At 44.2% G+C, this 10,175-nt stretch overlaps 1 protein-coding gene across 1 annotated transcript in view; it reads right to left on the bottom strand.

The window, feature by feature from the left end:
- Positions 1-1,004: 1,004 nt before the first annotated feature.
- The window catches only part of SCAF8 (SR-related CTD associated factor 8), a 171,319-nt gene continuing 162,148 nt past the window's right edge, over positions 1,005-10,175 (bottom strand). The window contains exon 21 of the mRNA XM_086743406.1: positions 1,005-1,023. The gene's annotated coding sequence lies outside the window, so the exon portion shown is untranslated. The remainder of the gene's footprint in view (positions 1,024-10,175) is intronic.

Here is a 10,175-nt window from a genome sequence, read left to right as displayed (position 1 = left end):
AGTATTAACAACAATGTGGGGTTTCTTCAATTAATAACAGCAAACAACACTGAAACAAGTAAAAATAATGAAAAGTTGAATAAAGACTCTCTCATCACTCTTTTATAAAACACCATGATTAAGTGTTTTAAAATCTGTAAAACAACCCATTTACTTCACACGACAAAACTAAAGGGGGTGGAGAAAATCTGCCGTCCCATAAGATCAGTTGCACCAGATCTTTCAAACCCTCAACCAAAGCATCTCTCTTTCTCATACACCATGCATAAGGTTTGTGACTACAGCAGAAAGACATCTGATGATCACCAGAACTAAAATTTAACGCTGCTCTGTCCTTCAAGGACAGTGACACATCAGGGGTAGGGCATCTCTTTGCTTGTAACTTTCTGTCTAATTCTGGAACGACGCAGTCTATGCCAGAAACTGCTCATCCATTCCCTCTCCTTTGACAGACAGGCATCTACCACATCATAACACTCTTAAGAGCCGGGCAGGAAAAAGCCTAAACCACTCCCTCTCCCTCCTTAAGTTAAGTATAGAAAACTGCATCTGTGCTATTTACAGATTTGGACACTTCTCTGGACTGACGTTTTGTAAATACAAACTATTTTGAAGTCAGAGGCATTAAGAGTTGGATGAACGCCTCTAGAGAAACAATTCAGATAGCCTATGTTTCCCCCAGTGCTGGTGTTCACTGTTGGTTGACTCTCAAACCTCAAAGGCACCCAGCCAATATGAAACATTAAGATCCAGAGAACTAAAGTGAATTTTCAGCTGCTCGTATCTGGACTTTGGCGTATAACTGTTTCATAATCCAATTTATACATTCGGAAATACACAAACAGCCAAAATAAAAACAAACAAACCTTGCAAAATTTAGCTGCTCTCTGTATGCCTTGTTTCCCTCTGCATTCTGGGGTCAAAGCAGGGAGAGTGGGCGGGGTGTATCCTCAACGCTGCCCTTGCCGCTTCACAAACTGAAGACTTTGTGCTGGAAATCTCTATTTTTGTAGCACTGGCAATCTGAAAAACAAAAACTGTTTTGTTAACACATGTATCCCTAGATGTAGAAATATGTTTCATTCTGAACCGCTGCCAACTAAGTCATTAACCTCTCCCGTGCAAAGCCAACAACTCGCATGCAAAAAAAAAAAAAAAGCAGCTAGAAACATCGCCGCTCGATTATACCTCACTTAGGCGTTCCGCGAGGACCACTCATGTGCAGCACCTAAAAACTTCTCTCTGTATACAACTGGAAGTCAGATACTGGTAATGCAACACATTACAAACAAGAGGAATTTTTGTGAAGCTGTCCAGGTTCCCACCCAGGAAATACACAACCAGGAAAGGCGGCTTGAAACGGGTCAGCACCATCACCGGCCCTTTTCTACAGCGGTGGCACCAACCGCGAACAGTGCCTGCACCACAACAGAACCACGACCTGCACAAGAGCGCCTTCAGGTCTGTTCCCATATATTCTTATTTAAAGCTTCTCGCATCCCAGGCCCGGACAGGCTATCAAATCCCAGCCAGGACCTCTGCAAAATAGCCACAAGTCAGCTACAAAGATCTACGGTGCAAGTTTTCTCAAACCAGTCGCGCCAGGCTCTGAAAAGTTGGCCACTGCTTTTGAGCAGACTGATATGGAGTAACCAGCTGCTCTTTCACCCACACCACCTGAAAATGGTAAGGCAGAAGACATAGCTGCTCTTCTTGTTCAGTGCGAACACATTGAAGATGGTGTCTAACTCAGTTCCCAAAAGCTGGCAAGGAGAACTTCACGCTCTACAAAGTCTGTCGTTTTCATGCTGCAAAGTGTCAGACTGTATTACAATATTTTTCTGTGATGTTTAAATTGGCACGGCTGATTTTTAACAGCTTCTTCACGGCACGCAGCACCTTGTCATAAAAATATCCTTATTTCTACAACAGTTAAACTGACATGCCACAGCAGAATTAAAACTAACGCAAGAATTTTACCGTACCCATGCTTCAAAAGGCAGATCTTACTGAACAGCCTGGTGATGGAGTCAGTATACAACAAAATGCAGTCTCAATTAAAATGTTACACATAAACACATAAAGTAGTACCCTTGGGGTTACTCCGTCATCTAAAGCTGCCAAGCATACAAACAGGGGAACACAGTACTAGAAGTTTCCTTTTTATAAGATTACTCAGTGGAATTAGAGCAAAGTCCCAAACTGACTTCACCAAAAACAAAGCCTGTCCCATTAAAATAAAATGCAGACAAAATAGCAAATAATGCAAGCTGCAAAACCACCATACGAAAGGGACAAATTAACAATGGGCCAGCAAAGTAAAGAGCAGTGTCAGGCTGCAAGTCACACCCAAGAGGAAACGTGAGCAATAAAGCCTAAGTAACATTTTTCTGAGCTGTTACCATAAAACTACTCGTAAAGTTCCAAATACGAAATAGAGACCTGCTTTGCTCATGGGGAAGCTTATGTATATGTCTACACAGAACATTTAGAGCACAAACCACCAAAACCCTCCTCATCATCGCTGTAAGAGACACAGTGCCAAGCGCTGCAGGGAAGGGCTGCGAGTGCCATGACGATGGCATTCAGGTAACACCACCGTAACCCGTGCGTCACAGATCCCTTCTGTCGCAATGTTCATACACTGCTACCGTGCCTGACGTGTATTTTTGTCATACTTGCTTTTCATACCCAATGGCAGAGCACGGCTTCGCTCCTCAAAGAGACACAGCACTTCCTTCACCATGGTACCCAGCTCCCGAACACCAGCAACTAAGACTCAAAAGACTTGGACAGTAGCTTGCTCTCACCGACGTGTTTACAAAACCCCTGAACTGAGAAGTGTCCTTTTTCACCCCACGTTCCAGCTCACTGCAGAGAGCTGCTCGGGCAGCTGCGCTTTCCCTTTCCTGCTGGAACCACATTTCCAGCTCTTCACAGATAGGGCTTCCTTACTGGTGCTTTGGTAGACACGAAGTGAGACCTAGTATGACGCTAAACGCAAGATCCGTGTCAGTACATACATGCAATTTCAACAACGTAGAGTTAAACTCTGCCCTCACAGGCAAACCTGGACTTTTGCTGGCCCATAACTACAGCAGAAATGCAGCCGGCTGTTAGCTAATTACAGCTGTAGTGACCTCACAGTGCTAACACCCAGTTATCCCAGATCTGTAAATGTACAGCTAAAAACATTTCAATCTGGGCAAGAATGGGCAGAAATGAGAGCACAACGTTTATAGCAGGCAGATGGTGTACTACTTTTGATATAAAAGAACCAAAGTAAAGTAACACAAGAGCTCCCTACCACTCAGGTCTGACTTGGAGAGTTACTAAGGACGATATTCTGCCCTGTTTGAAGAAAATTTACTGGCCAGGGAAGAGGGACAGTGTTTTTGAAGTGCTTCCAGCACGCCCAGTAAGCTACCTCTCAGGGAGGTCACGATGTTTGCCCACAAACAGTCCATCAAATGCTGAAGGAAGTTTGCCATGGTAAATACAAACTTCCCAGGAACACTCTGCCAGCTCTGTGATACCCTTATTATCAATCTATAGACCTCCAGATAAAGGGTGGCATGTTCTTGTGTACATACAGAGCTTTATTCATTCCAGTACCTTTTAATAGCAGGCTAGGAGGAAAGAGGCACCTCACGCCTATGATCTTACAACACTCCGCTATCCCCCTTGTCCTGGTTCTGGCCAGGATAGAGTTAATATTTACCTGAGCTGGGTGGAGAACTGAAGCTGGTAGCCCCTATGGCTGGGATAGTTAACTAATTAGCTAACAGCTGGGGTTAATTTACCCAAATTAGCCAAAGGGCTATTCCATCCCATCTGACATCATGCTCAGTATATAAGTGAGGAGGGTGCTGAAGGGAGGCCCTGCTAGTTGGAAGAGACTGGATGTGGAGATCTGTTGTGAGCTATTATACTGTATTTGTGTTCCATCACTCTCTTGTTTTCTTCTGTCATTACTGTTAAATTTACTTTTTGTTCAATCTCAACCCGCGTGTTTGTTTTTTTTTTCCTGGTTTTCTTTTGTTTGTCAAATCTCCTCCTATTCTCTCGGAGAGTGGGGGGATTGAGAGAGAGACTGCGTAGTCTGGTCCCTGTTGGGGCTGAACTACGACACCCCTTCATAAAACAAGCCTTTTAATGCCAAGGATTCTCATCCAACTTCTTCTGAAGGCAAAGCACTTTTGAAGAAATCCATCTGAAAAGATCTTTCAGGCGTCAAGAAAAGGGAGAAGGGTAAAAAAACAGAAAGAAGTAATTAAGAGACAAAGATCCTTCATGCTGAAGTAAGAGTCACATTAACCTCAGTAACTCAGAATGCGATTGTAACCTCCGGTATACTAATGATGCCAAAATCCCGTGCCCTGAACATGGCAAATAGAACATGATAGGGTCTGCCACTAGTTAAGGACAGACTGGCAGGCATAGCTGAGAGTGTCTTAACAGAATGGATCATGGAGTAAGTGCTATGCTACCAAAACTTGATTTTGTCATTAATCTCATACTCACACTTCCATTTTCCTGCCAAATAAGAGGGGTACACAAAAATAAACACCAGCAAACGGCGAGCTGGTATGGTATTGAAGACGTTAGTACAAAGCTAACAACGAGCCCTTCCAGCTCCATTGTAAAGTAAGAGTGAATTACACTATACACTCAATAGCAACACTCAAGTCACAGGTGTAGTTCCCCAGTTGCTCTCTGGGGAAGGGCTGTACGGCTGTACAAACTCAGGGCAGGTGTCACCTGCACGAGCAGAAAGCCAACACTGACTGTTTTTTTTTTGATTGGGTTGCCAGATATCTTCAGTACAAACTATAGCCTCTGGTTAAAGCCAGCGTAGGATGATCAGGTGCTGAGCAACTCGGGAACACAGCTCTGCAAACACCTCCACTCATTCCAGCTGCAGTACATCTCCTGTGTTGAAAGGGAAGTATGAGATGCTACCAAACCTCAACAGGTCTGGCAAGCAGAGGGGTGATGCTTGTTCACACAGCTCCCCTGGAGGGTTAGCTACTTGTAGCCAAACTAATGACAGCACAGCGCCCTCCTATGAAGTGCACTGTCAACAGCTGTCCAGGTTAGTTACACAGAGTACATGCATCCAGACCTTGGCCTCTCAACCATCAGACAGGAGAGAGATTTTGACAACTTCTGTGTCATCTATGTTCAACCAGTGAACAGCTTTCTGCCACAGCCCAACGGTTTGCTACATGTGGTCTTCTTGGATTTCCACCCCTCCTGTTTCCCTGGAGTCTGGAGATTAGATCTGCAGGAAGGGACCATCTACCCGGCGCATTTGTTGGGCCTGCCCGCAAAGGCAGGGCTGTGCCACAGTGCGTAGCTGTGCCCGGAAGGCAGGTGCCATCTGCACAAGGAAAGCTGGACTTCACTTCCCTGTGCCTTGGCATTTGTTTTGGGAAACTTCACACTCCTACGCAGAGTTTCGGGATCTACCCTAACTGCTCTGTCAGATGCAGAACCGAGCCAAGCAGGTATGCATGTCTGGGATGATCCAAAGCATTTCTTTACTCGTCTTTCCTGCTATTTTCAGAAGACATTTCTGAAAGCACTTGAAAGTTTTTTTTCTTTTCATTGATGATTCCCATTTCAGAAGCGGCACATGAACAAAAGTGTTGACCTTTTTCCTAACCTTTGACTGATCCTATGAGAAAAGGAACATCTTGTTAACATTATTTACCTTTAATTCACTGATTCTACACAAAACTAATGATCATCGTCTAAAGCTTCTAACTCTGTACTCAGCAGTTTAATTAGAAAGATGATAATTGATTAATCCACTTGAGCTACTCTAGAGAAGGTGTGACTGAACAGAGATCACTCCACCCCTGAGAAACATGCATTAATTAGTTCTGCATTAAACTGCTTTCCTCTTTATTCAACTTCCAAAAAAAAGAGCAAAACCTCACAACACAACAACAAAAAAAACCTTTCAGTGTGAAACTTCTATGGTGGTTTTTTTTTTTACTTTATTCTTTAGGAAGTCTCACATTTTCTTGTCTTGGATTTCATAGCCATCTTTTTTTTTTTTTTTAATTATTGTGTTTTTACAAAATAAGCAAACCCAGGCTAGAGGTTCAATACACATTTGCAAAGCCCTGTCAAAGAACTGCAGTCATGAATTAGCTGGCTCGGGCAAACAATGAAGGATGACACTGATGCTTGACAGGAATGTACACAGTGTTACATACACACCAGAACCAAAACGGGGTACACTCCCATCCAGCAAGTGGTTTCAGTGTCCCACCTAGGAAGATGATCAAGTAGAAAATTTTAAATAAAGATTTCCTCACTCTTTTTTAAGCTCTCATCAAAATTTCTCCAGCTGCAGGCTGGCCTACAGCCTGATCACAAGCCTGTTATCCCCGAGAAACAGGCACGGCTTCCTTGACTGTATCTGTGCGCCACAACTCACGCTGCCCTCAGTTGGGTAAAGCTCATGCTTCACCCGGCCTCAGGGTCACAACTCCGGCTGCTGATGCTCTGAAGAACAAGCAAGGCTGGCTGACTTTTCTCTTTCCGTGAAATCCCCTCCTGGCCTCTACATGTGAACAGAAAGCATCCCCAGGGCATGGCCTTCTCCTTGCTCAGTGCCCTGTGACCAAGGTGGAGGCGATCTCCTTCCCGTAGGTCTAGGGACAGAATGGCTGATCTCTAGGTGACTTCAAGCAAATAACTCTCCTTCTCCACCTCCCTTTGTCCAAGAAGGTCTCCTGCAAGGCGGTGGGTACAGCTGATGAGTCAGCTCTGTGTACAGGAGCAGCCCAATCCTCCTCCTGGTCACCAGAAAGTGCCATTAGGAAGGTAGACGTGGGGCACACCGCTCAGCCAGGCCAGGCAGGCAAAGGGAGGGCAGAGCAGGGAGGGAGGAGCCGGGCTTTCTCTTGCACATCCTAAATTACGTGCTTCGTATCATCTCTTCTCCTGTATACGCTTCTGCCCAGACTTGGCATTATATAATCACTTTCAAAGCCCAAGCCACCACGCAGAACACACCACAGCCCCGCAGGAATCCTGGTATGTGGTTAGAAAGGATTTTTCCATTGGCCCCTGTCAACTTAATACACAATCAATAGGTGGCATCAGCAGAAGTCAAGTGAGAAAGCCAATCCTACATCAGCATGCCATTTTAAGCCTGTCCAGAATCAATCCTTAGTGAATCCTCCCTCAGTTGCCATTATGCCTGCTGGTGGAAAGGTGGTTTTTTTTTCTAAAATCTGTTATTTCATCATCAACAAGTTACGGAGAAAAGAAAATGAGCCTACGCTACCTCACCGACAACTAATTCTTATTGATGCTTCTGATAGTCTTGCAAACACCGATAGATCAGTTCAATGATGCAGACTTAAAAAGACGGCAACTGATGGGAAAGGGACATACAAATACCAGAACTGAGCCTGATCTACATGAGGTCCATCACAAAACTACAGCTTTCTAGTGGTGGAAGGACTGGATCTGCAGTGGGCGTGAGCAAAGCCCCATCACCAGCCTGGGACTCTCAATTTTAAAACATTTTTTGCAGTGAAGCAACTTAAGAAAATAAACACTCCTAGCCAAGCAGAGATCAGTCATAAACCTTTTCTGAAATGGAGATGAACTCTCTTATTGTGTATTTAAAGCAACGCTATAAAACAAGCCACATCTATTTAAAGAAACACTGTACACTTAAAGCAACAGCAGCGATTTTCTCTGTCAGAGCTCAGGCTGCATGCCCCAGGAGAGACCCACAAACAGCACAAATGATCAGGACAAAAAAAAAAACCAACAAAAAAAAACCAACCACAAAACAAACAGAACAAATAAATAACAAAAAAAAGAGAAAAAAAAAACTCCATAAAAAAAATAACTTGTCATTTTCTAAGCAAAATTTCAAAATCTTTTGCTGAAAAACGTTAGAGATTATTTCTGTGAAATTCTCCATTAAGCAAAACAGTTCCATACAGAAAGGCAAGCCTCAGATTTCCATAAAGCTAGCAATGTCATTAGCAGGTCATTGCTCACATTTGATGGTAGATATCAAAATTAACAGACTTAGATATCTACATTTGACAGATACCATGCTGTAAGAAATGCTTCAGAACATACTGCATTATCTTATATTTTCACAAGTACTTTATTTTCCCTTTTCTAGCACACTCATAGACTTACGGAATGGTTTGGGTTGGAAGGGACCTGTAAAGGCCATCTAGTCCAACAACTCCACAAGAAGCAGGGACATCTCCAACCAGATCAGGTTGCTCAAAGCCCCGTCCAACCTGGCCTTGAATGGTGCCAGGGATGGGGCATCCACCACCTCTCTGGGCAACCTGCCAGCATCCTCAGTGTAAATAATTTTTCCTAATATCTTATCTAAATCTACCTCCCTCTATTTTGAAATCGTTATGCCATGTCCTATCACAACAGGTCCTACTGAACAGCCTCTCTCCATCTTTCCTGTAGGCCCCCTTTAGGTACTGGAAGGCCGCTATAAGGTCTCCCTGGAGCCTCCTCTTCTCCAGGCTGAACAGCCCCAACTCTCTCAGCCTGTCCTCACAGGAGAGGTGCTCCAGCCCTCTGATCATCTTTGTGGCCTCCTCTGGACTCACTCCAACAGATCCACATCCTTCTTATGTTGGGGGCTCCAGAGCTGGACGCAATCATCGTGTATAATGATGATAACAATCTTGTATATTTTTTAATTATGCACAAGAAAATAGCCTGATATTTTAATTTGATGTTTCCATTGGGACATTCATAAATTATTAAAAGCAACAGAAATGGTGGGAAAAACTGACTTCAAAATATTAACCTGAAATACGGGCCAAAATTCTGTCTTTTTGCTTATATATGCTTGCGAAAAAATCAGCACATCAAGATAAACATTTAAGAATAAAATAGAATAGACTATTTCAGTTGGAAGGGACCTACAACAATCATCTAGTCCAACTGCCTGACCAATTCAGGGATAACCAAAAGTTAAAGCCTGTTATTAAGTGCATTGTCCAAATGCCTCTTAAACACCAACATGCTTGGGGCACTGACCACCTCCCTAGGAAGTCTGTTCCAGTGTTTGACCACCCTCTCGGTAAATAAATGCTTCCTAATGTCCAGCATAAACCTCCCCTGGCACAGCTTTGAACCATTCCCACACATCCTATCACTGGATACCAGGGAGAAGAGCTCAGCACCTCCCTCCCTCTCCACTTCTCCTCCTCAGGAAGCTGTAGAGTAATGAGGTCGTCCCTCAGCCTCCTGTTCTCCAAACTAGACAAGCCCAAAGTCCTTAGTTGCTCCTTGTAGGACATACCCTCCAGCCCTTCCACCAGCTTTGTTGTCTTCCTCTGGACACATTCAAGAATCTTCACATCCTTCTTGAATTGCGGGTCCCAGAACTGCACACAGCACTCAAGGTGAGGCCACACCAACGCTGAACACAGCGGGATAATCCCCTCTTTTGACTGGCTGGTCGTGCCGTGTTTGATGTACCCCAGACTGCGGTTTGCCCCCTTGGCTGCCAGGGTGTACCGCCAACGCCTATTGAGCCTGCTGTCAACCAGCACCCCAGATCCCTTTCTGCAGGGCTGCTCTCCAAACACTCCTCTCCCAGTTTATACTTGTGCCCAGCATTACTCCGTCCTAGGTGCAGTATCCAGCATTTGGACATAAGGGAAACACTAAAGCTGCTCCTTCTTACCTAAGCACCCAAACTTCCTGGTAAGTCACCCACCATTAACTCCAGGTGCCAGGCAGACAAACCTGCAATTTGCCACACCAATTACATCTTATCTAAGATTTTATAACACAGGGCCTTGAACTGCTTCATTGTTTTAGTTCACTCTACAGCCCTTATGTTTTTTCCAAATTAAGAGCATGAAGTGGACACTGATGGTAACATTTCCTCTCACACAAGTTTTAATTAGTGGCATTTTTGTTGGTGGGAGCATGGTTTGAGACAGGCAGTCTTAGCGCTAAGGAACAATCCTTACGGAATATCCTAAGAGCTCAAATAGGCTAAAAATGCTACATGGTGTATTCATGACTGCTGCAGTTTGCTAGGACATCCATGGTAACATTCACCTTTGGGTGTGAAATGCGGATGCAAATCTGAAAGGTGACAAAACACCATTCTTCATCATGGTTAGCAGGACAGATTAGCAGAA

This window comes from Chlamydotis macqueenii, chromosome 3, assembly GCF_036417535.1.
Source record: "Chlamydotis macqueenii isolate bChlMac1 chromosome 3, bChlMac1.mat, whole genome shotgun sequence".
Lineage (NCBI taxonomy): Eukaryota > Metazoa > Chordata > Aves > Otidiformes > Otididae > Chlamydotis > Chlamydotis macqueenii.
This window is presented reverse-complemented; position numbering and strand designations above follow the sequence as displayed.